The following is a 27,203-nucleotide window of genomic DNA, read 5'->3' as shown; positions in this document are numbered from 1 at the left end:
AAAATTAATGTAGTTTCATGCCAGGACAAAAAATGATCACGTGACTTGCTCCCAGCCACGCTCCATCCTTTACCCATGGTGGGGATCAGGAGTGGGCTTCTGACTGACCCTCAGAGAACGGCTCCGCCTGGAGGAAGGCCAGGGTCTGTCCCGTGAGAGTTCTGAACGGTTAGGGAGAAGGAAGACGCCAGTCTCGGGCAGAGAGCCCTCGGCACCCAACCCCCAAGGACCCCTGCCCATCCCGCAGCGTGCAGCCTGGGCCGGCTCCCCCCAAGGCGGCTGTCAACCTCTCCCACGACACCCCGCCTCCGCCCCGCCCCTCCACGGGGCCCGCCCCTCCACGGCCGTCTGCCCCGCCCATTCACGGCGCCCCGTCCCGCCCCCTGCACGGCGTCGGGGCGCCGTGTTCACCCGCGGTGCATGGTGGGGCCGTCGCCCCCGACAACCCGCCCCTCCCCTCCGCGCGCTGGCCCGAGGCGGCGCGGGGCGAGCGTGGCGGCGGCGGCATGCGCCAGGCCTCCGCTCGGTCCGCGCCCCTGGCGAGCCCCGGCTACTAGGAGAGGCTGGGCCGCCTCCAGCGCGGGCTGCGGGACAGGTACGGCCTACCCGAGGCGGGGGCGGGCATCGGCCGGCGCCGAGGGTCGGCTGGTGCCCTGCCGTCTGTCCTTCCCACTCGCCCCGCCCGTGGTTCCCCTGGGCCTGGGTCCGCCCGCGACGGCCCCCAAGCTCCCACTGGGGCCTGGAGGACAGAGTTTACCAGAGAGACCCCCGTGTTGGAGATCTCCCGCTGGAGGACGCGGCCGCGTCGCTGAATTTGCCCGGAAGGGGGAGTAGGAGTTCTCCTGCCTGTCACTCTCAGTCAAGCCTCGTGAATTTCTCTCGTTCCCTCTACACGCCCCCTCCGCAGTCTCTTCAAATTGTCATCCCACCCTGACAGCTGCACTGCATCAGTGGTGACAGGTCCAGGAACGCAGGCAGGTGAGTGTGTGTGTGTTTGTCAAACATATGCCCTATTTAAATGCGGGAGACTTTCTGAGGGCCATAGTTCCAGCGAAGGGATGAAATTTCCAGACAGAGAAGTCCAGCTTCTGGAGTATGCGTGATACCTTGATTAAGACATGAAAGATGAGAACCGCTGAAGACAGCTAGATCTAAGAGCACATACAGAAAGAAAATTAAAAAGCACTTTGCTATAAATAACCACATAAAAGATAAGTTGTTGGAACTATTATTTAGCTGCTAAATTAATTGGTGTTGGAAATCTCATTAGTTGACAAGAAAGGAAATAGATGTTTGGATCTCTTGATAAACAAAAGGTTTAATGAGTGTTAAAGTTACAAAATCATTTTAGTGAAGAGAGCTGTGTGTGTGTAACAATGTTAAAATGACAACAATAGTTACGTGTAAGGTAAAGGCAGAAGTAAGTGGTTTTGAAAAGGAATTATATTGGTTTTATGCTAGATTTAATTTTTGTCAAATATTTATAGAGCATCTACAACAGGCCTCCTTAATTGTCCTCACCATATTTTACTCTTTAATCTTTTTCTACATTCTATTTTCTTTCTGATGTACTGCCACTCACCCACCCCAGGAACCTCCTCAACTCCAGCTTTTAAAAAATCGCTTCCTTCACTGCCTTCCCTGTGCCAAGTATTGATCAGCCTGTTCCCTAATTCATGCAACCTCGGCATTCTTGAAGGACTCTAGATAGTGGCTTGAGTGACTTGCTCCCTGCCTAGATGGAGAATTCCAGGAGCTCAGAAACCATATCTAGCTGAAGCTTTAGCTGATAATAGAGTACCTTAGGTGGAGGAGGAGCTTGATATATGTTTGTTCAAGGAATGGAAGAAATCCCAAGTCAACCAGCTAATGTCCAGGAGGTATAAATGTCTTGTATAGAACACTAGCCACACATTGCCACTAAATAATGACCATGTTCCAGTCAACCAGGAAGAGTGGACAGTGTGATATTTCAAAGATGATGTTGTGTCTGCATATACTTGATAATTAAAAGACAAGACATTGCTCTGTGCATCAGTACGCTTAAAGTGCTTTTTTTTAAAAGAAAAAAAAAACCAGTTTCTTTAATGTTGTTTGTTATGTTGTGTTTAAAATGAAACCATTGGGGCCAGCCCCATGGCTTAGCGGTTAAGTGCGTGCCCTCCGCTACTGGCGGCCGGGGTTCGGATTCCGGGCGTGCACCGACACACCACTTCTCTGGCCATGCTGAGGCCACGTCCCACGTACAGCAACTAGAAGGTGTGCAGCTATGACATACAACTATCTACTGGGGCTTTGGGGAGAAAAAAAAAGGAGGAGGATTGGCAATAGATGTTAGCTCAGAGCCGGTCTTCCTCAGCAAAAAGAGGAGGATTAGCATGGATGTTAGCTCAGGGCTGATCTTCCTCACACACACACACAAAAAAAACCCCATTATATAAGAGTAAATACATTAAAAGAAATCACCAGGGGGAAGAACAATAAGAATAATAAAATAATTGTGTGTGTGTGTGTGTGTGAAGATCAGCCCTGAGCTAACATCTGCCAATCCTCCTCTTTTTGCTGAGGAAGACTGGCCCTGGGCTAACATCCGTGCCCATCTTCCTCCACTTTATATGGGACGCCGCCACAGCATGGCTTGACAAGCAATGCGTCGGTGCGCGTCCGGGATCCGAACCCACGAACCCCGGGCCGGCGCAGTGGAGCGTGCGCATTTAACCACTTGCGCCACCAGGCCGGCCCCTAAAATAGATTTTAAAATTTCAATTCTGCTCCAAGGTTCCTTAACCATTTTGAAAAACTAAAGTTTGGTTTATAGATTCAAACCAATTTAAGCTATTGTCCCATCCCCAGAGTGAAATCTTATACTGAAGTCCAGCTCCAAGTTAAAAAGCAAACAAACAAATAATAAAACAAATTCACCTCTGGGTGTGGGTGTAATTTTTTTCTTTACATTTTACTAATTTATTTTTATTGAGGTCACGTTGGTTTGTAACATTATATAAATTTCAGGTGTACATCATTATATTTCGACTTCTGTATAGAGTCCATCATGTTCACCCCCCAAAGTCTAGTTTCCATCTGTCACTGTACACATGTCCTGCTTTACCCCTTTCACCCTCCCCACACTCCTCTTCCGCTCTGGTAACCACCAATCTGTTCTCTGTACTGTGTATGTGTTCGTTTTTTGAGTTTTTTTTTTTTAACTGCTTTTTGACTCTGTTCTCTTAGAATAGTAGCTTAGTTACCCCAGGCCTTTAGTTATTTGTATCTCTTAGCCCAAGTTCTAAATTTTAAAATGTCACTGGTTCAAATGGCATTCTTTTTGAACTAAGTTAATTGTGAGTTATCATTTTTGCTTCCTGTGCTAGGAACACCTGGCTGTTTATAGTCCTTATGGTATAATAACTGTGTAATGATTATTACTTAATGTTTAACACTTAATGCTTTAACTATTAAGCAAGGTGAGGCTGTTGAAATTGTATAAGGAATTTGAGTCAAATTTTATAGCCTATTCATGGTTCTGCCTTTGGAGGTTGGTTTTACTTTTAAGTCAGTACAGATCTGTTGCTGTGTGTACTCGTTTTTCATTTTAAAAGTCCATAACTAACTCTAATGCATAGTTAATAAGTACAGAGGCGAATAATTTTGGATACACAGAAAAGTGTGGTGGAAACATGGAAACCTGGGTTCCAGTCTGTGAACTGTTGTGTGACCTTGAGCAGGTGGTTCAGCCTCTCTGAACCTTGGTTCCTCACAGAAATGAGAGGCCTTGACTAATACGTGAAGTACGGCCACAGATTTTTTTTTCTCTAGTAAATAAAGAGCCTCAAAGTAAAAGAGTTGAAAGCTGTAGTTTGTGAAGCAACAGATAATGACTATCATTGTCTGTACCCTGTTTGAGTGTTTGAATGTGCCTGTTTTTCTCAACCAATCCCGCTGACCACAAGGACCATTGTCTCCTGAAGCTCCAGAAATTTACAGGCTGCGACCTTGGGCAGTCACAGCTGCTTTGTCAGTCCACAGATTTCCTGGGAGTGAGAGAGAAAAACAACCTGCCCTTTCTCAGCCCCCTTAGAGGTGGGTCATTGCAATGTTAGCTGGTCTAATAACTGGGCTTTTCCCTTGTACTTGGTGTGTTTCTAGCCCAGATTGTCTTAGCTGTAGTCACACATAGATGTAATTTTATATTCTGAATTTTTTCCTTTTTGTATCAGTGTTTTCTTTGCATTGTGGGAAGGTCGTTGAATCTACAAGAGCCTGATGGAATGACTCTGTACAGTGCATATAGTGCCACAAGTGTGGTAGAAACATGTAAGTGGAGTTGACACAATTATATAAAAACATCTGTTTAAAAGGCCCATTAACCAGCCCCAGTGTTTTCAATACCAGTATTGATTCAGGGTGAGATATCGTAAAGGTCCAGAAATTGATGCTGAGGTATTAGTTGAGTAAAGCTGAAGATGATATTGATACAAAAACTGAATAACAGGTGGCTTAAGAGGAGGAAACTAAACCACATACTACACTTTAAGGACCACCCAGCTGTGTAAAACTTCGAAAGGTCTGAGTGAGGGGTGCAGGTGCCTGAAACCATTGGCAGTGGGTACATATCCCGGGGCTGGATGTTCCAAAGATTCTGAAACAGAGATTTAATCCGTAGGAATTGCAAGATGATCCTCCCAATAATCCTTTCTCTGGCTTTTTATTGGGGTAGACATATTGTTTTAAGTCTTAAATTTAAAACATATGAAAGACAGCACTCAGAGGCACTGCTGCATGGATGATGAGGTTAAAAAATGGGCCTGTGATGAAGAGTGAATGAGATTAGCATCATTTTGCCTGGAATAGAAGGCCAAGAGGTGTTTGTGGTTTTTCAGTGTAGGAAGTGTCATGCTAGAGAAGAAGTTTGACCAGTCTGTCCCTACTGGAGATAGAGCAAGAACAAAGAGGTTTTATGTTCTTTATTAAAAAGAACTTGCTGCTCGTGAGGTGGTGGATTCCCAAAGAGACTGTGGTCCTTCTTCACTAGAAGTCAGAGGTAAATTGTTACAATTATTTTGAAATGAGTTCAAGCTTACAGAAAAGTTGCAAGTAGAGGACAAAGACCTCTAATATTTCCCTCACCCAGATTCCTCAACTCTTAACATTTTGTTATATTTTCTCTTTCTCTTTCTATCTAAAATTATTAATCTTTTCTGAACCATTTGAGAACTGCAGATATGATGCCCCATCACTCCTAAGCACTCCAGTGCATAGTTCCAAAAAGCAAGGATGCTCTCTCTGTGATCACCATATAACCCTCCCAGTCAGGAAATCAATGCTGATATACCAATCCACAGACCCCAGTCAAATTTCACCAACTGTCCTAGCACTGTCTTTTTTATCGTCTGGTCCAGGAGTCCATCTGTGAACCCATTTGCCGTGTCTCTTCAGTCTCTCCCCATCTGTACCTATTCCTCAGTCTTTCCCTGCCTTTCATGTTCCTGACAGTTTCATAGAGAACAGCTTTCATTCTGGAGAGTGATCCTCAAGCTGGGTCCATCTGATGTTTCTTCATGACCAGATTCCAGTCATGCTTTCTTGGCAGAAATTCCACAGAAGTAAAGCATGACATCAGAGGCACAAGGTCATAGATGCCTTTAAGGGTCTGTCTCATAATTTAGTGACGAATTGCTCACTCTGTCTGGATATTCATTTTTCATGAACTAAGTATCCTATTGATCACTGAACCTTAGAAGGGAGGAAAGTGACAAATAAAAATTTCTAACATGGAAGCAATTATACCATGTTTCTTTCACTTCTCTTCTGAGTTCAGTCTTCTTAATGAGAAAATAAAGATCTGTGTGAAGCTATTAGATTAAAAATTTTTTCTTTTAATTATTTTTCCTTTTTTTTTAACGTAGGCATACCCCAACTGAGGAAGAGATTATTCCCCAAGCAAAGATTCAGTGTTTGGATTTTGGACCCCATTTTCCCATTAAAAGAATTTTGGTTAAATGATGGTTTCCATTCTAGATTATGCTAAGCAAAGAAATTTACTTAACCTATAATTTAGCTAACAGAGTAACTTTTGGGCTTTTTTTTTTCTCTGAAGGAAAACGGAAACTAATAATTAAGAGCTCACAAATGGAATGTGGGCTCAGCCCCTGTCCCTCAGGGGGCCAAGCTAGGCTCACCTTCTGTTGGACTCCTTGTCGTTGATTCAGTCTTTTCTTTAGCATTTTTCTCTCAGACATTATGTGATTTCTCTTTCGGCCTTTAGTTCTTGTTAACTTAGATTCGCAGTTTGGCTTCAGTTAGATGGGATTGAAGCTGGTACTTTGGTGGTGGTTGAGCGGGGCCCTCTCTGGTTAAACTTCCCAAGGACTCTTTTTGGGACTGAGATGGCTTCTCATTTAGCAATTTTACCCCTAGCCCCTTGGTTTTGGCTGCTACCACCCCTGCTGCCCAGTTTCCCCTACCTCTTGCCCAGGCTGGGTGTGCAGGGTAAGCTCTGTCCTCTAGCTGACTGCCAGCACTCACCTGATCATCACAGGATAGCAGTCAGTGACAAATCACGGCGATGTTACAAAGTTGTAAAAAGAAATCCCCCCAAATTTGAAGTAATAGTGTTAGGGGGCCTAGTCTTCATTAAATGTGAGTGAGGGCAGGTCTACTTTTCAGAGACCTCTTCCTAACTCAGCTACTTGGCTCTGCCCAGGCTTGTCTAGTTGGGAACAGAGCAAGCCACCAGTCTTCAATCTAGGGTGGATTTGTGGAGGCATTGTGTCCAGACCTGGTGGGATCCCCATCGCTCAACTGTCACCGTCTCAGAGAAGTCTGGCCATATCATATTTTACATATTTATCTTGTGTATTGTCTCTCCTTCCCCCTAGAATGTCAGCTGCCTGAGGGCAGGGCCCTTGGTTGGTGTACACCGGATTAGTCTCCAGACCTAGAACCGTGCCTGGCTCATCATGGCACTCAAGAAATACTTGCTGAGTGATTGAACCTGCTTCCCAGCCTTTTCTTACTGCATTTCCCCATTTACTTTGAGAATCTTGTTTTTGCTTCATTTCAGTGTCCTTTTTGCTTTTTAGACTTCCGTGATGACTGCTAAGTATTTTTGTCTTGAGTTTCAAACGCAGCTGGCATTTTCTGCTTCTGAGAGAGGCCAGAGAAGCATTCTTACAAAGGTGTGATTTCAAAGGAGATCATGTTCTAAATCCAACTGCCTATTACTTATCAGTGTAATTATTCATAAAACATTTTCTTTCTGTATTATAGTGAAAAGAAGAGATTGGACCTGGAAAAGAAACTTTATGAACATAATCAATCTGACATATGCAGGTAAGAAAGGACAGCGGTAACAGTTTTTAAACCAATTTGCATATGTTAGTCAATAAACATTTAACCCTAATATATGTTAGAAATACCATAGTTACAGTACTTTTACCATTCTCTTATTTCTAATGTGTAGCAGTTTCACCTAAACATTGCAATTTAGTATAATCACTGTCAAATGTAAGAATAAATTTGGTTAAAATTAGTATAAGATAAAAATTATCTTCTTTTCATCATTCAGTATTTGTGTTATCTCAGGAATCTATTTTGCTTAAATGTCTTAAGAATAAGATGGATTGTAGGCCGGCCCAGTGGCGTAGTGGTTGAGTTTCCGTGCTGCGCTGCGGCAGCCCGGGGTTTGCTGGTTCAGATCCTGGGGGCAGCCCTACCTACGCATGGCTCGTTAAGCCGTGCTGAGGCAGCGTCCCACACAGAAGAACTAGAAGGACCTACAGCTAGGATATACAGCTATGTACTGGGGCTTTGGGGATGAAAATAAATTAATTAAATAAATAAATTTAAAGAAGAAAATTTGAAAAAAAAAGAAAGACGCCTTGTGGTCTTTCTTTCTTTTTGGCCACAATTTAAACACCTTGAGCCTGTGTATTGATTAAGGCGTAATTGCTGTAGCTGGCCCTTCAACAAACTGCTGTAGGCAGGGTTACATGGTGTCGCACTTATTCCTGGATATATGGTAATGACAGTTAAAATTACTATGAGCAGTGGATAATATACGTTATCCTTTTTATGTTACTTAATCTAATATTAAGAGCAAAATGTTAATATTTTTAATTCTATTTTATAGAAACTGAACTTCATCCTTAAGCCAGATGTATGGTGTTACCTCCAATATTGTTCATATGAAAAATGTCTGGCTATTATAGCATTTAATCTGTGATTTATTTACATCATAATATGAGTGAGAAATGAAAACATCTCATCCAGAAGAGAGAGAAGCCAAGAATATTTTAAAACCAAATCATCTATCTATTCCATTTATTTCCTCATCTTCAAGCTTATTCTTTGGTTTTAAGATTTAGTGTACTTCCAAAGGTACCAGTCAGGTAGCCATATGTCTCTAGTAGGTCTAGAGGAGACAAGAAGAGCCAGTGAGATGGTGGAAGAAGTAGCAGTGTTGTAGATGCCATGGCCTCAGAAGTGGGCCCCAGGCTGAAGGAGTCCAGGACAGCTGCCATTTTTCTAGCCTCTGGCTAAAGGAGCAGAAGACAGGGTCTAGACTTTTCCTGCAGCCTGTTCTTGGGTGGCTTCCTGGTGTAATGGTGGTGGGAGGGGTGAGGTGAGAGAAGAATGGGAACCTTTACCAAGCCATCATTTTGCTGAGTTTGTTCCCCTCGCTCAGCCTCTTGTTGCTTCCTGGAAGAGAGAAGGTATGATTTGCCAAAAATATGCTGTCTTTGACTGCCCGAAGGATAAAATCTAAACTGTCTAACATGGCTGTTTCAATCTGGTTCCCCACAGAAGGCAGAGTGTGAGAGGAGGGTTTGCGTGTAGGTGGTAATTTGTAGGAAGTAGTCACATAAAACTGAAGAGGAGGGCTGGGCAGAATGAAGTAGGAGCTGATCACTGCTGTGGGAACCTAGGGTTCCATCCTCCAGGTTTTCAGAGGAACCATGTAGTCTGCCCCTCTTCTCCCCACAAGTGTCCACTGAAGGCAAGGAAGAGGGGGCTGTTTACCTACTGGTTCCTGACCCCTGTTGGTCAGGGCTGTCCCAGGAGGTGTTGACTCCTCACATCCAGGCTTTCCGTGCTGCAGCCCTGGTAGCACCTGATGCACCTGAGGCAGGTGCTGCCAAGGTCACTGCATACAGCAGGTTGCTGCAGCTGTGGCTGGTAGAAGAAAAGGTGGGCCAGGAGGATGTGAGGAGGACATGAGAGGTGTCTGGTACAGGGGCTTCCCAGACCCTCCATTATCTGCCCCTGTTTAATTCTCATCATCACCACCCTTGCCAGCCTCCCCCTAAAATTCTTCATGGACCAAAATTCCAGTTTCTGAAGCATGACCAGATCTTTTGTAGCACAGTGTAAGCAGGTAGGCTCTGTCTTCAGGCGCCTCAGTTCAGTCCAAGTCCCACCACCTCTTCGCCCTATGACCTTGGGATGATTACTTCAACTTTCTCTGCGTCCATTTCTTCATCTGTCAAATGGGGATAAGGATATTTATGAGAACTTAATGAGTTAATACATATAGAACCTTAAAGCAGTGTCTGACCCAGAGAGTCAATAATTTATTATTCATCACTATTTTTGTCAATATCATCATTATTCTTATTTATTACTTTCGAGCCTTCTAACATGCTAGTTCCCCTGCCTGAATGTTCTCCTCTCGTCTTTTTACTCTTGCTTTCCCCAATTTTGGGTTAACTCTTACCCATCCTTCAGGTCTTAGCTGAAAAGTAATTTCCACTGTGAAATCCTCCTTGAGTCCTTCTGCTAGGTTAGGGTGTCCAGTCTGTCAGGGTCCCTGACAGGTATTGTACTTACCTGATTGTTTTCCCTGTTGACCCTAGCTGAGTGGCTTTCATATTCATCTTCAGAGCCCTGAATATATGAATGATTGCACGGATGCGTGGATGAGTTGCTTATGTAGTCAGCTTTGAAGGTTATTGTGGAGGCAAGAATGAAACTAGAATTTGGATGGAGAAGGCATGGTTACTATTGTACCTGTTCCAGGTGGACACTGGCCACCCCTGGCAGCTTTACCAAGTGCCTGCATGTGAAAGATAGTACATTTGGGTCTTCCTCCATTACTGTTGCTTGTGTCGAAAATGGCAGATATGGGCAGCAGTAAAACCAGTCTCAGGTTTTTTGTTCAGAAGGAAAAATGGGAACAGCCAACCAAGATTAAAGCACAGTATTAGCATGGTAAGGAAGTTTTTAAAAATTATTGGCCCAGGGGTAGCCTGTTGGTTAATTTTGGACGTCTCCAGTATCTTTGCAAATCTGTGTTTTGAGGGTGAACGTTTTTGTGGTATTTAACTTATTTTTGCTTGCTAAAAGAATGTTGAATAATTTATTGAGCCAAGAATAGAAATGCTACATACCGGGTACTCTTTTATGATTTAAATACTTGTAAAGGAGAAAGAGCTAGAATTAGCAGTGTTGGTTCTTTGAGAAGAATGGGCTGCACAACTTGAGCTATGCAGCATTACACTTTTGATGACAGTCTCTAAAGGTTTTTTCACAATTTGAGTAAAGTTACAGTCCATATATTATTATAAAATATTTGGGAGATAACGTCAGCATCATGATGGAGCGAGCTCTCCCCTTGGACTCTCCCCACTAAGATACAACAAAAAGGACATTCATATACCAAAAGAGGACACTCACACAACACAAAAGACATCTGAGAGACCCACCCAGCTATACATCTGAACGTGGAGGTGCTGGACACCCCCCCAGAGGAAGTGGAAGGAGGTAGGGAGAGCTCCTCTTGCTCCCCAATGGCAGTGACCTCGGGACCGCGTGGCTTGCAGAGAGAGGGGGAGAGGCGACCCTCTGTGGGAAAACTGTGACTCTCCAAGTTCGCTCACAGCCCATGGGAAACCCCCACACAGAGGTGACTGAACTGTTGAGGGGTATCTTCATCAAGCTAGCACCCCAGGAGAGCAGATAGCAAAGGAAGAGCGAGAAGCCCCTGGGATTGGGCAGGCAAAAGAAAGCATCCCTCCCCCTGTCCCATGCTCCAGCACAGCCAGTCGGCCAAAGTATCCATGGATCACTGTGGGCTCAGAATATACAGCTCTTGACCCCCACCCAGTGGTGGCAGGTGGAAGCTGCAACCAGATACTATCATGCGGAGACACAAATCCACACCTGTCAAACAGTGTGAAAAAATATATTAAATATCCAGACCAGAAGGAAAGTGACAAGCACCCAGAAGTCAATCCTGAAGGCACAGAAACCTATAATCTAAATGACAGAGCATTCAAAATAGCTATCATAGGGGCTGGCCCAGTGGAGTAGCGGTTAAGTTCACATGTTCTGTTTTGGCGGCCCAGGGTTCGCCAGTAGGTATCCTGGGCGCGGACCTACTCACCGCTCCTCAGGACGTGATGAGGCTGCATGCCACATAGAAGAACTAGAAGGACCGACAACTAGGATATATGACTGTGTACTGGGGCTTTGGCGATAAAAAAGAAAAAGAGAAAGATGGCAACGGATGTTAGCTCAGGGCCAATCTTCCTCAAAAGAAAAACAAAACACAAGATAGCTATCATAAAAAGGCTCTATGAGTTACAAGAAAATACAGATAGACAGTTGAATGAAATGAGGAACTTCTTCACAAAAGGGATTGAAACTATAAAGAAAGCCAGTCAGAAATGTTGGAGATGAAAAACACAATGGAGGAGATAAAGAAAAGTCTGGAATCTTTAAAGAACAGAGCTGAGAGTATGGAGGATAGAATTAGAAATCTAGAGGATAGGAATGCAGAAATGCTCCAGATGGAGGAGAAGACAGAACTAAGCCTAAAAAAAAAGAGAGGAAATTCTGCAAGAAATATCTGACTCATTTAGGAAATGCAACATAAGGATTATAGCTATTCGAGAAGGAAAAGAGAGGGGAAAAAGGAGCAGAGAGCTTGTTCAAAGAAATAATAACTGAGAACAGTCCAAACCTGGGGAAGTTTGAAGTTTTTCCAAACCTCTCCAAGGCATGTAATAGTAAAGCTGGCAAAAGTCAATGACAAAGAAAAAATATTAAGGGCAGCAAGGCAGAAGAGAGTAAGGTACAAAGGAACTCCTATCAGACTCTCAGCGGATTTCACAGCAGAAACTCTACAGGCTAGGAGAGAGTGGAATGATAGATTCAAAATTCTGAAAAACAAAAACTTTCAGCCAAGAATATCCAGCAAAAATATCCTTCAGATATGATGGAGAAATAAAAACTTTCCCAGATAAACAAAAGCTAAGAGAGTTCATTGCCACAAGACCCCCACTACAAGAAATGCTCAAGAAGGCCCTCATACCTGGAAAAAAAAAGGGGGGAGATACAAATCCGTGAGCAAGGAGAAAAATAGGTAAACAAAATCAGAAAAATTGAAGCTCTCTATCAGAACAGGTTAGCAAATACTTAATTATAACAGCAAAGATAAAGGGAAGGAAAACACCAAAAATAAATATAATCTTGTCATTTTAACCACAAACCATAACACAAGATGGAATAAGTTGGGACAATAATAACTTAGAAGGGGAAGAGGAAACGGATGGAATTGACTTAGTCTAAGGAAATAAGAGACTATCAGAAAACGGACTATCTCATCTATGTGATTTTTTATACAAACCTCATGGTAACTACTAAGCAAATAATCAGAACACAGACATGTATGATAAATAAAGAGAAAACTAAGAAAACCATCATAGAGAACTACCAAACTGAATTGGTAGTCCAAAACACACAGGACAAGAAACAAAGGAAGTGCAGAAGAACCAGAAAATAGGTGATAAACTAGTAGCATTAAGCCCTGATATATCAATAATAACTCTAAATGTAAATAGATTGAATTCTCCAATCAAAAGACACAGAGTGGCGGGATGGATTAAAAAACAAGACCCCACAATAGGCTGCCTCCAGGAAACACATCTCAGCTCTAAAGACAAACACAGGCTCCGAGTGAAGGGATGGAAGATGATACTCAAAGCTAATGGCAAATAAAAGAAAGCAGCTGTTGCCATACTTCAGACAAAGTAGACTTCAAGATAAAACAGGTAATGAGAGACAAAGAGGGGCAATATATAATGATAAAAGAGTCGCTCCACCAAGAAGGCATGTCACTTATAAATATATATTCACCCAACAGAGGAACACCAAAGTACATACAGCAACTATTAACAAACCTCAAAGGGATATTAACAACAACACAATAATAGTAGGGGACCTTAACACCCCACTTACATCGATGGATAGGTCATCCAGACAGAAAGTCAATAGGAAATAGTGGACTTAAATGAAAAACTAGACCAGATGGACTTAATAGATATATAGAGAGCACTCCATCCAAACACAGCAGAATACACAGTCTTCTCAAGTGCTCATGGAACATTCTCGAGAATAGACCATATGTTGGGAAACAAGGCAAGCCTCCATAAATTTCAGAAGATTGAAATCATAATAAGCCAAATTTTATTCTTTTTGTTGCGATTGTAAATGAGATTGTATTCCTGAGTTCTCTTTCTGTCAGTTCGTTATTAGAGTATAGAAATGCAACTGATTTTTGTAAGCTGATTTTGTACCTTGCAACTTTGCTGTCGTTGTTGATTATTTCTAATAGTTTTCTGATGGATTCTTTAGTAGGGTTTTCTATATATAAAATCATGTCATCTGCAAACAGCGAGAGTTTCACTTCTTCATTGCCTATTTGGATTCCTTTTATTCCTTTTTCTTGCCTAATTGCTCTGGCCAGAACCTCCAGTACTGTGTTGAATAAGAGTGGTGAGAGTGGGCACCCTTGTCTTGTCCCTGTTCTCAGAAGGGTGGCTTTCTCCCCATTGAGTATGATGTTGGCTGTGGGTTTGTCATATATGGCCTTTATTATGTTGAGATACTTTCCTTCTATACCCATTTTGCTGAGACTTTTTATCATAAAGGGATGTTGGATATTGTCAAAAGCCTTCTCTGCATCTATTGAGATGATCATATGGTTTTTATTCCTCGTTTTGTTAATGTGGTGTATCACGTTGATTGATTTGCGGATGTTGAATCATCCCTGTGTCCCTGGTATAAATCTCACTCGATCATGGTGTGTGATCTTTTTTTTTTTTTTTTAAAAGATTTTATTTATTTTTCCCCCAACGCCCCAGTAGATAGTTGTCTGTCATAGCTGCACATCCTTCTAGTTGCTGTATGTGGGACGCGGCCTCAGCATGGCCGGAGAAGCGGCGCGTCGGTGCGATCCCGGGATCGGAACCCGGGCCGCCAGCAGCGGAGCGCATGCACTTAACCGCTAAGCCACGGGGCCGGCCCTGTGTGATCTTTTTAATGTATTGCTGGATTCGGTTTGCCAATGTTTTGTTGAGGATTTTTGCATCTATGTTCCTCAATGATATTGGCCTGTAATTTTCCTTCTTTGTATTGTCCTTGCCTGGCTTTGGTATCAGAGTGATGTTGGCCTCATAGAATGAGTTAGGAAGTGTTCCATCTTCCTCTATTTTGGAATAGTTTGAGAAGGATAGGTTTTAAATCTTATTTGAATGTTTGGTAAAATTCTCCAGAGAAGCCATCTGGTCCTGGACTTTTATTTTTTGGGAGGTTTTTGATTACTGTTTCAATCTCTTTACATGTGATTTGTCTGTTCAGATTCTCTATTTCTTCTTGATTCAGTTTTGGAAGGTTGTATGAGTCTAAGAATTTATCCATTTCTTCTAGATGTCCAATTTGTTGGCATATGGTTTTTCATAGTATTCTCTTATAATCCTTTGTATTTCTGTGGTGTCCATTGTAATTTCTCCTCTTTCATTTCTAATTTTATTTATTTGAGCCTTGTCTCCTTTTTCCTTAGTAAGTCTGGCTAAAGGTTTGTCAATTTTGTTTATCTTCTCAAAGAACAAGCTCTTTGTTTCATTGATCTTTTCTACTGTTTTTTAATGGTGACAAAGGGGCCATACTAATGTAAGGTGCTAATCACAGGGAAAATTTGATGTGAAGTATATGGGAACTCTGTATTATCATCACAATTTTCTGTAAATCTAAAACTATTCTAACATTAAAATTTTATTTAACAATTTTTTAAATATAAAGGCAGGGCTCCCTGATATCAATAAGCCTCGTGAAAATGCATTCATTAATAATCAGAGGAAGCACCCCCCACATGCTTGTACATACACACACACACACACACACACACACTCGGGCACAGGGAGGGAGCCCCGGATCTGACTCTGACATCTCAATGAACAGATTCCAAAAAGCAATTACACTGCCAAGTATTATGCTAAAACAGTTATTGAAATTGCTAGTCAAAAACAGTTAATGGAATAATTAATACAGATTGACCTAAAAGCTGATTTAAAATTAACCTGACGCGTGCATGCTATCTAAATAATGACTCTCTCCTATGAGCTAGCCTCTCATTAAAATCAAATTCCACTGGGAGAAATTACACACTTGCACCGTGATTGGGAAGAACAGGCCGCGTTCACTCAACCACTGATGGAACTGGAGGGTCATCAGACGAGGTAAATGGAAATGAGTGTCCTGTCCTTCCAGGTGCGCTGCGATCTGTCTCAGTAACAAGTCACCTCCCTCCCATTTTTCCCTTTGAAAATGATGGAAACTCATTAAAATTGCGTCAGCTCAGTACCCCAAACCACTAGGTGCCTGAGTGGGCACATCTGAAGCTTCCAAAGGGAAAGATCGGAAGGGAGGGGCCGTGGGCTGGGGTCCCGTGGACGCACTACGGGCAGGGAAGGGAGCTGAGCAGTTCTGAAAATGAGGCCCCTCAAGCACTTGAGGAAACTCGATGGCTTCCACCCCTCGTTTCTCTAAAGGTGAGAAAACCCATGCTTGTTGGAGACCAAACTCCAGGCGAGTGGCAGAGGCAGGAGCTCTTTTCAGCGTAATGCTTTTCCCCACCCAGCACCTTCTCCTTTCCACTGCCGTATCCAGATGGAAAGAACTCATGGTGAGGTTTGTGGGTCTACGGGCCTGGATCACACCTTGCTCCTGAGTTTAGCCCGGGGGTGTCCCAGTCTGAGTGAGCAGTTTTCGCTTGTCCCCATATCCCTAGCTGGCTGCCTGCCACTGGTTAATCTAGGATCCTGTGGTGTGTGCGCCCATGTTGGGGGACGCACCTGAGAAGGCCCGCCCTGCTGGAGGAGGGTCATGGGCACCCCTCCCTCCAAGGGCCCGGGCTCCTGGCAAGAAGGTCTCAGCTGATGTCTGGAACACAAGGGTGTAGGCTCCTTGTTCCTTGTAAACCCCTGGAGTTACCTTGATAACATTTTTTTAATGGATCCCCTGCTTAGCATTTTTATGAGATAAAGAATTTCCCCCATTAAAATTATTCAAGTTTAGTAATAATATATTCTTGGGACAAGCAGGAAAACACAGGATGCTCCAAAATGATCCATTACTTGGAGGATTTTAAAATTCTAATGAGAGAAACCACTCTCTCTCATTGTTCATCCTCTTGGCCATCAGCAGGCTTAGTCTGGGAGAAGGACAAGGCAGGAATTGGGTACATTCCTTATTTATCCCTCTGATTTCTCCAGAGTTTTTCTTTTCTTCAAAGAGAAATCTCTGGGCTCTGCAGGGCTTGTCAGTGGTGATGTCAGGCAACTCTGAGACTGTGCAGAGCAGGAGGATGAGAACAGGGGAGGGAGAAGAGGAAGAGCTGGGACCATCACTTCCCATCACAGGCTGAGGCTGAGTTAATCTCCACCTAGGTCAGGATCCCAGGAATCGAATGTCATCGGCCTTGTCACACCGTGGGGGTTGGGAACAGAGAACAGCCAAGTCGCCACGGCCACTTTCAGAGAAATAAACAAAGTGGGAGGGCACCACTGGGAGCCAGTTTGAAAATGGTCACTAATGTGAAATAATAAGACACACTTTTCAGAAAAGTGAAGACAATTCTTTTGGTTCTCAGACTCGCAAACACCGTGTGTTCTTTAGGAGCAGACTGAAGCCGTTGACCTCTAGGGTGATTGTGAAAGGAATTTGGGCTCCGTCACTGTTTCTGAATAAGTCAGAACAGTCCAGCACTTACTCCTTGGCAATGCGGAAGATGACCAGTGTCCAGGTGCTGTGGGGTTGAGACCTCTATCACTCAGGGCATCCTGCCAGGCAGAGGGGGCTGGCCTGGTGGCCACTAGACCTTTATCAGATGTGGGATTTGCAAATATTTTCTGCCATTTTGGATTGTGGATTATCTTTTTTCCTTCTTAATATTCTCCTTTTATGCACAAAAGTTTTTCATTTTGAAGTCCAATTTGTCTAATTTTTCTTTTGTTACTTGTGCTTTTGGTGTTATATCTAAGAAATCATTGCCAAATTCAAGTCACAAAGATTTACTCCTATGTTTTCTTCTATGAGTTTTATAATTTTGGCTCTTATATGTAGGCCTTGGATCCATTTTGAACTCATTTTGTGGATGGTGTGAGGTGAGGGTCCAGCTTCACGCTTTCGCATGTGGGTGTCCAGTTGTTCCAGCACCTGTACTAACTGTTTGTGGGTTTCTTCGGATTTTTCCTCATGTATGATTCTATCTGCATAAAGAGGCATAAAGAGGCAACTCTACTGCATTTCCAATTGTTGTGATTTTTATTTTTATTTTATTTCAAACTGTCTGTGCCTTTATATTTAAAGTGCAATTTCTGTAGATAGTATACATTTGGGTCTTATTTTTATATCCCTCCCGAGAATCTCGGCCTTTAACTGAACTCTTCGGTCCACTAATGTGTAAAATGATGAGCAAACAAGATGGTGGGATAGGAGTTTCAAGCACAGGTTGTTCAGCAACAGCCTTGAACAAAAAGAACAAAGTTGGAGGCATCACACTTCCTGACTTCAAAATATACTACAAAGCTATGGGGGCCAGCCTGGTAGCATAGTGGTTAAGTTCGCCTGCTCCACTTCAGAGGCCCAGGGTTCACAGGTTCAGATTCTGAGCGCGGACCTACACACTGCTCATCAAGCCATGCTGTGGTGGTGCCCCACATACCAAAAATAGAGGAATATGGGAACAGATGTTAGCTCAGGGCTAATCTTCCTCACCAAAATATATATATGTATACTACAAAGCCATAGTAATCAAAACAGCATGGCACCGGCATTAAAACAGACACACAGACCGATGGAACAGAAGAGAGAGCCCAGAAATAACTCCATGCATTTATGGTAAATTGATCTTTGACAAAGTTGTCAAGAATACACAATGGGGAAAGGATAGTCTCTTCAACAAATAGTGTTGGGAAAACTGGTTTTCCACACATGGAAGAACTGAACCCTTACCTCACTCCGTATGTAAAAATTAACTCAAAATGGATTAAAGACTTAAATTTAAGACCTGACACCATAAAACTATTAGAAGAAAATATAGGAGAAAAACTTGAGATTGGTCTGGGCAATGCTTTTTTTGGACATGACCCCAAAAGCAGAGGCAACAAAAGTAAAGGTAGACTAATGGGATTCATTCAAACTAAAAAGCTTCTGCACAGCAAAGGAAATCATCAACAGAGTGAAAAGGCAACTTACAGAATGGGAGAAAATATTTGCAAACTGTAATCTGATGAGGGGTTAATATCTAAAATATATAAAGAACTCATACAACTCAATAGCAAGAAACAAGTAACTCATCTGAAAAATGAGCAAAGGATATGAATAAACATTTCTCAAAAGAAGACATATGAATGGCCAACAGATACATGAAAAGGTGCTCAACATCACTAGTCATCAGGGAAATGCAAATCCAAACCACAATCAGATATCACCTCACACCTGTTAGAATGGCCATCATCAAAAAAACAAAAAATAACATGTCTTGTTGAGGATGTGGAGAAAAGGGAACCCTTGTGCACCATTGGTGGAAATGTAAATTGGTGTGGCCACTGCGGAAACCAGTATGCAGCTTCCTCAAAAAATTAGCAATAGTATCAATAGAACACCTTGGTATGATTGATAGAACCAATCATTGTACATAAAACAGATCTGCACATATATGATAAAAGAACGTAAGGGAAAAAATTAACAGTAGAACTACCACGTGATCCAACAGTCCCACTCCTGGGATATATCCAAAGGAAATGCAATCAGTATTTCAAAGAGATATCTGTACCCCCATGTTCACTGCAGCATTAATCACAGTAGTCGAGATATGGAAACAACCCAAGTGTCCGTTGACAGATGAATCGATAAAGAAGATGTGGTACATATACACAACAGAATATTATTCAATCATGAGAAAGAAGGAAATCCTGCCATTTGTGACAAGACGGACGAGCCTGGAGGACATTAAGCTAAACGAAACAAGCCAGACAGAGAAAGACAAATATGGTATAATCTCACTTATACGTGGAATCTAAAAAAACAAAAAAACACATGGAACTCATAGAAGCAGAGATTAGAACGGTTACCAGGGCTGGGGTTGAGGGGGGGGGATGGTGGTCAGGGGTACAAAGCTGCAGTGATGCGGGTTGAATAAGTCCAGAGATCTAACGTACAGCATGATGACCACAGTTAATACTACTGTGCTGAATACTTGAGATCCGCTAAAAGAGTAGCTGGGTGCTCTCATCACAAAAAAATGGTAACTGTGTGAGGAGATGAGGTGTCCATTAACTTGACTGAAGTAGTTATTTCACTACGTATATGTACATCAAATCAGCATTGGATACTTTAAAATATATAATTTTTATTAAAAATATATAAAATTAAAAATAAATAGCTATTGACATAGTTTGGGTCTGTAACTTTATTTCTTTTTTCTATTCGTTTCCTCCAGTTTTTTCCCCTTTATTTGTCTTTTTAAAACTTTCCTACTGGTTTTTTGAAAGGAAGTAATGGAGGCATGATTCACATGCCATAAGAGTCAAGTTTTTTTATTTTACAGTACTATTTGTTATGAACACATACATTCATAAACCACCACAGAAATCAAGACAGAAAACAGCTCTGCTTCTCCCAAAATTCCCTGTCTGCCCCTTGTGGCAGCCCCTCCTCCCCACTAGCCAACACTGATATGCTCCCTATCAGTAGTTCTGCTTCTTCCTGAATCTCACAGGGATGGGATCACACACTATGTAACAACTTTTTGAGCTTTACCTTCTTTACTTAGCAGATTGTATTTGATATTCATCCATTTCGTCTCACATATAAAATGCTTATTCCTTTTCATTACTGAATAATATTCCATTGGATGGATGTGCCACTTATTTACTAGCTGAAGAACATTTATATCTACAGTTTGTCTGTTTGGGTTGTTTCCAGTTTTTGGAAATTGTGAATAAGTCTGCTATAAACATCAACATACAGATTTTTGTGTGAACGTAACATTTTGATTCTCTTTGACATATATCCAAGAATAAGATTACTGGATCAGAAAGATTACATGGTCAACATTTCTTTAACTTTACAAGCAACTCTCAAAATGTTTTCCAATATGGCTGAAACATTCTACTTTCCCAGCAGGAGTGTATGAGCATTCTGGTTGCTCTGCATCCTTGCCAGTACTTGATATTGTTGCTAATTTTTTAAGCCATTCTGAAAGGTGCACACATGTATCTCATTGTGGTTTTAATTTGAATTTCTCTGATGACTGATGATGTTGAGCATTTTTTCCTGTACTTTCATTCCATTCGTGTATCATTTTTGCGGAAGTGCCTCTTCAAATCTTTTGCCAATTTGTTACAAGGTTGTTTGTTTTGTTATTCAGATTGAAGAGTTCTTCATATACAGCGAATAAAAAGCCTTCACAGATGTGTGTTGCAGAAATGGTTTCTCCCAGTTTTTGACTTGTTTTCCTTCTCTCAACAGTGTCTTTTGAAGAGAAGAAGTTCTTAGTTTTGATAAAGTTTAACTAAACAAAATTTGTTATGGGTGTGCTTTTGGTTTCATACCTGAGAAGTCTTTGCCTAATCCAAGGTCATGAATATTTTCTCCTAGAAGATTTATAGTTTTAGATTTTACACTTACTGCTATGATTCACTTTGAGTTAATTTTTGTATGTGGTGTGAGACATGGGTCCAAGGATTTTGGGGTTTTGTTTTGTTTTGAGTTATATATTATGGTGGATATTTTTGCATATGAATATTCCATTTTTCCAGTGCCTCTTTTTGAAAATACCATTCTTTCTCCATTAAGTTATTTTAGCAACTTTGTCAAATATCAATTGCTCATACATGTGTGGTTCTGTTTCTGGATTCTCTCTTCTGTTCCACTGATCTGTGTGTTTATTCGTTCACCAGCACACTATTGATTATCGTAATGTTATAATATGCCTGGAAAGCAGGTAGTTTAAGGCCTCCAACTTTGTTCTTCTTTTCAAAATTGTTTTCGCTATTCTAATTACTTTGCCTACTCAAATAAATTGTAGAATCAACTTCATAGTTTCTACCAAAAATATGCTGGAATTGTAATTGGTATAGATCAACTTAAGGAAAATTAATATTTAAAATACTGAGTCTTCCAATCCACAAACACTGTATATTTCTGCTGGGGTCTGAATGCTTATGTCCTCCCATAATTCACATGTTGAAATCCTAACCCCCAAGGTTGAGAGTGTTAGAAGGTGGGGCCTCTGGGAGGTGCTTGTGTCATGTGGGTCGAGCCCTCATGAACAAGATTAGTGCCTTTATAACAAAAGAGGCTCCAGAGAGAGCCCTTGTCCCCTCCACCGTGTGAGGACACAGCAAGAAGGCACCAGCTATGAACCAGGAAGCGGGCTGTCACCAGAATGTGACCGTGCTGGCGCCTTGATCTTGGACTCTCAGCCTCCAGAACTGTGGGAAATAAATGTTTGTTGTTTATAAGCTATCCAGTCTGTGGGTTTTTTTATAGCAGCCCGAATAGACTAAGACCATTTCCCTGCTTATTGAAGTTTTCTTTTACTTCTTCCATCAGTGTTTTGTAGTTTTCAGCATAGAGATTCTACAGGCATATTATAGGGTTTATTCCTAAATATGTTATGATTTTTGTTGCTATTGTAAGTTGCACTTTAAAAATGTCAGTTTCTGGGGGCCGGCCTGGTGGCGCAGTTGTTAAGTTCGCATACTTCGCTTCCACGGCCCTGGGTTCTCGGGTTCAGATCCTGGGCATGGATCTACACACTGCTCATCAAGCCATGCTGTGGCAGCATCCCATACAAAGTAGAAGAAGATTGGCACAGTTGTGAGCTCAGGGACCATCTTCCTCAAGCAAAAGAAAAAACATGTCAATTTCCAATCATTTATTGCCACTGTATAGAAATACAAATGATTTTCGTATGTTGACTTTGTATCCTATGACCTTGTTACACTCATTTATGAATTCCAGTAGCCTTTTTTTTTTGTTATATTCTTAAGGATTTTTTATGTAGACAGTCATGTCATCTGTGAAAAAAGACAGTTTTACTCCTTCCTTTCCAATCTGTATGCCTTTTATTTGATTTTCTTGCTATTTCACACCAACTAAGAATCCAGTGTGGTGTTGACTGGGGACAATGAGAGCGGATGTCTCTGCCTTGATCCTGACTTACAGGGGAAGCCTTTAGTCTCACTGTCTGTGATGACTGCAGGTTCTCAGGGACGCCTTGTATCAAGTTAGAGAAGTTCCCTCTACTTCTACTGTCCTGGACTTTTATAAATGGATGTAGAATTTCTTCAAATGCATTTTCTGCATGTCACATGATTTTCTTCTTTACTCTGGTGATGTGGTGGATTACATTGTTTTATTTTTTGTCCTATTGGCTATTTTTTTTTTCTGTCATGTCTCCAGGGTTCACAATCTCCATCTCTAACTTTTCCTGTTCCACTTACAATGAACATTTTAGTACTTCAGGTAAAATATGGAAATAGTGCAGCCATATTGGGCCACCCCGCCCATCCTTTATGCTGTAGTAACTGTATGTACTGCATCTACATATCTTATGAACCTCAGAAGAAAATATTATCATTTTTAAAGACTTTATTTTTTTAGAGCAGTTTTTGTTTCCCAACAAAATTGAGTGTTTGGTACATATATGCCCTGCTCCCATATGAACAGCCCCCCCACTATCAACTTTGCCCATCGGATGGTGTATTTGTTACAGATGACGAACCTGCACTGACTTGTCATCATCACCCAAAGTCCACAGTTTACACTAGGTTCATTCTCGCTGTTGTGCATTCTGTGGGTTTGGACAGATGTCTGATGACATGTATCCACCATTACTGTGTCATACAGAATAGTTTCACTGCCCTAAAATCCCTCTATGCTCACCTATTCATCCTTCTACCCTCCCCATAATATTACAGTTTTTACTGTAAGTTGTGTGTATTATACAAAAGTTAGAAGGAGAAAGCAGAAAAAATGAGTAGCCTTTGACATTTACTTAGATATTTACCATTTCTGAAGCTACTTATTCCATTCTGAGGATCTGAGATTCCTTTTCTGGTATAATTTCCCTTCTAAAGAATTTCCTTTAGCATCTTCTATTGTAGAGATTTGCTGGTAATAATTTCTCTTAGTTTCTCTAAATCTGAAAATGCTGTCTTTCAACAGTGATTTTCGAAGGATATTTTTGCTGGATATACGATTCTGCATTGACAGGTCTTTTTTTCTCTCTCTCTCAACACTTTAAATCTCTTTTCTCATTCTCTTCTGGTCCCCATAGTTTCTGATGAGAAGTCAGCTATTAATCAAATCATTATTCCCCTCTGTGTGAAGTGTCATTTTTCTCTGTTGCTTCCAACATTTGCTTTTCAGCCTTGGTATCCAGCTGCTTGATCTGATGTGTCTCTATGTGGGACTGTCTTCATTCTGCTTGGTGTTAGTTGAGCATCATATTTGCAAATGTCTATCTTCCATCACTTGGATAATTCCAGCCACTATTTCTTCAAGTATTTTTGTCTGCACATTCTCTCTCTCCATTCCTTCTTTGAAGCCGACCACATGTATATTAAAGTTTGATCTTACCTAAGAGTGACTGAGGCTCTGTTATTTTTCCACCCTTTTTTCTTTCTATTTTCCATGTTAATTTCTATTGCTCTACTTAAATTCCATGTAAAGAATTTGTTATTTCTAATATTGTATTTTTCAATTCTAAAATTTTCTTTTTTAAATTTTTCTGCTGAGATTTCCTATTCCTTCATTTGCTACAAGCATGTTTGTTTACCTTCACGGAGGATAGTTATGACAATCACTTTAAAATCTTTGTTTAATACTTATGCTTTCAGCCAAGATGAAATAACAGGGAACTAATTTACCCTTCTTCCCACAACAACTGAAAATTTTGGGGAACATGTATGAAACAGTAGTTTTCACACAGTGGGTCTCAGGCAGCAGAGTTCAGTGACCCCTGAGAGACTTGGAACTGACAAGGTGGGCCCTGTGATGGCCCTGCTGCCTGGAGAGAGAATTCCAGGCTCCAGCACAGGGAAGGAGAACCCAGGTGGACCCCTGAGCTCTCCCTGAGTTGAAGAGATGGCACTGGATGTCCTGGGAGGCTGAGGTGACTAGAGCACATACGGAAGACCACCCAAGAAGTGAGAACTGCAGCAAGAGAGAACTTCACAGATTCTCCGTGGGCCCACTGCATCTTCCACTGAGTAATGACCAGTGCACCCATGTGAGGAAACTACCCAACACTACAGAATCAAACACCAAAAAATTAGAGGAAATAATTCTTGGAGCTCACACAGACAGGAATGGTTTGGGTTCAACCAGTCCACACATGGCTTAGGAAAGCCCCATAACTCGCAGGAGATTGTGTCCAGTATTCAGAGTGGCCTCAGTGGTGGAACACAGTCAGCCCTGGACTAAAGGTGACTCAGATCCCACCTGACAAAGCTTAGAATCAGCCTGAATGTTTCCAGTTGTTTCAAAGTAACACAACTCTGTCCCAGGAAACAGCTCAAAAATATTTTTAGGAGTACAATCTATCCAGGTTCCAACAAGGAAAAATACACAATGTCTACCAGCCAACCAAAAATTACCTGGTATGCAAAAAAGCAGAAAAACACATCATGTAATGAGGAGACAAATCACTCAATTGATACTGACCACAAATAGCACAGATGACGTAATTCATAGACAAAGATGGGATGTTATTACTGTCATCATATTCCACATGTTCAAGAAGTTAGAGACAAGACTGACAATGTAGGGGGTCGGGGGTGGGTGAAATAGGTGAGAGGATAAGAGGTACAAACTTCCAGTCATAAAATGAATAAGTCATGGGGATGGGATTACATCATGGGGAACAAAGTCAACAATATTGTCATAACTTTGTATGGTGACAGATGGAACTAGATTTATCATGGTGATCACTTTATAATGTATATAAATGTCAAATCACTATGCGGTGCACCTGAAACTATCATAATATTGTATGTCAATACTTCAGTAAAAAAAAGAAAAGGCTGATGATGTTAAGTAGAAATATGGAAGATAGGAAAAAGACCCAAAAACTTTTAGAGATGAAATGTCTGTAATTAAACATCTGTGATGAAAACTTACTAGATGAGATTAAGAGCAAATCCGTCAAAAGATTAATGAACTTGAAGACATACCATAGAAACTATTCAAAATAAAATACAGAGAGAAAATAGACCAAAGAAAATGAACAGAAAGTTAACTGCAGGACAACTTCAAATGGCCTAAAATATATGTAATCAGAGCCCCAGAAAGAGAAAGAGAAGAAAACAGAAAAAACAATTTGAGGAAAGTATGACTGAAAAATTTCCATATTTTATTAAAAAAAAAAAAAACTATAAACCCACATATCCAAGATACTTAATGAACCCCAAGTCTAAGAAGTATGAAGAAGGCACATCATAATTAAATTGCTTAAATAGGGTGATAACAAGATAATCATGAAATCAGACAGGAGATAAAAAGACCTGCTGAGTGCAGAGGAACAAAGGTTAGAATGAAGGCAGATCTCTTACTGGAACTGAGGCCAGAGCAGAGTGAAGCAAGGTCTTCAGAGTATTGAGAAAAAAAGCTGCTAATTTATGATTCTATGCCTGGCAGCAAAGGGTACAAATAAGATAAAATATCAACTTTCTGAGACACACAAGAGCTGAGATAATTCACGGTCACCAGCGGATCAGCGCTGAGAGATGCTGAAGGAAAATGACACAATATGGAAACCTTATGTGAAGAAAGGGATAGAGAACACTTTCTGTGGGGTATGTAACATGTCGAATAAAACGTGTGACAACATGGACACGGAGGCTGCAGTGGGGGTGGGAGAGTACTGTTGTGAGGTTGTTCAGGCGTCATGAAGTGGTCTGATATTATTTGAAGATAAACTGTGAAAAGTTAAAGATGTTTACTGTAAACCCTAAGGCATGCACACACACGCAGGCACACAGCAAAGACTTATCCAGAATAAGCCAAAAAAGATGATTAAATGGAATCATAAAAAATACTTAAATTATCCAAAAAAAAGCAGTCTAAGAGGAAAAAGCAAACAAAAAGCAGATTGGTTAAATAAGAAACAAATCGCAGGATAGATTCAAATCTAACTATTATCAGCAGTAACATTAGATGACAGTGGTCTAAAAACCCCATTTAAAAGGCATAATTTGTCAGATTGAATAGGAAAGCAAACTCAACTACATGCTGCCTACCCCAAACCCACTTTAAATATAAAAACACAAATAAATTAAAAATAAAGAGATTGGAAAAACATGCCATGCTAACACTAGTTGAAAGAAAGCTGGAGAAGCTATACTAATACTAGATAAAGCAGATTTCAGGCACAGTGAATATGACCGGGAATAAAGGAGGTCGTTGTGAAATACAAAAGGGTCCATTATCAAGAAGACATAATACAGACTGTTCATGCACCTAATAACCGAGCTTTATGGCACATGAAAAATCCTTATCTGCCAGTTCCAACACCTGGGTCATCTTGGGATCTATCTCAGTTGATCCTCTTTTCTCTTAATAATGTGTCCCATTTACTTGATTTTTGGATGTTGGGTGATTTTGCACTGTGTCCTGGACATTATGAATGTGGTGTGGTGAAATTCTGGATTCTGTTATTTTCCACCAATGACTGTGTCTCTTGGTTCAGCAGGTAGTGATCTCAGCTGGTCTTGAACCGCAAACTGGCTCCTGGCTGCAGCTCCAGCCTCAGTTCAGATCTTCTGTTGTTAGCGAGTGGCTTGCGCATGCGTGGTTCAGTCCGTCAGAAAGGTGAGGGCAGAGTCTGAAGTTTCCCCTGCACATTTCTTCCC

At 41.4% G+C, this 27,203-nt stretch overlaps 1 long non-coding RNA gene across 2 annotated transcripts; it reads left to right on the top strand.

Moving 5' to 3' along the window:
- The first annotated feature begins 393 nt into the window (after positions 1-393).
- LOC131403848 (uncharacterized) lies at positions 394-27,203 on the top strand. Of its 2 annotated transcripts, none has more exons than XR_009219569.1 (3): positions 394-978; positions 7,270-7,332; positions 27,041-27,203. It is a non-coding gene; the product is annotated as an uncharacterized LOC131403848 (long non-coding RNA). The 2 variants fall into 2 exon arrangements; XR_009219568.1 differs by having other exon boundaries at positions 402-978; positions 27,044-27,202.

The sequence above is a fragment of the Diceros bicornis genome, unplaced genomic scaffold (assembly GCF_020826845.1).
Source record: "Diceros bicornis minor isolate mBicDic1 unplaced genomic scaffold, mDicBic1.mat.cur scaffold_92_ctg1, whole genome shotgun sequence".
Taxonomy (NCBI): domain Eukaryota; kingdom Metazoa; phylum Chordata; class Mammalia; order Perissodactyla; family Rhinocerotidae; genus Diceros; species Diceros bicornis.
Note: the sequence above shows the minus strand (reverse complement) of the source record. Positions and strands in the feature narration are given on the sequence as shown.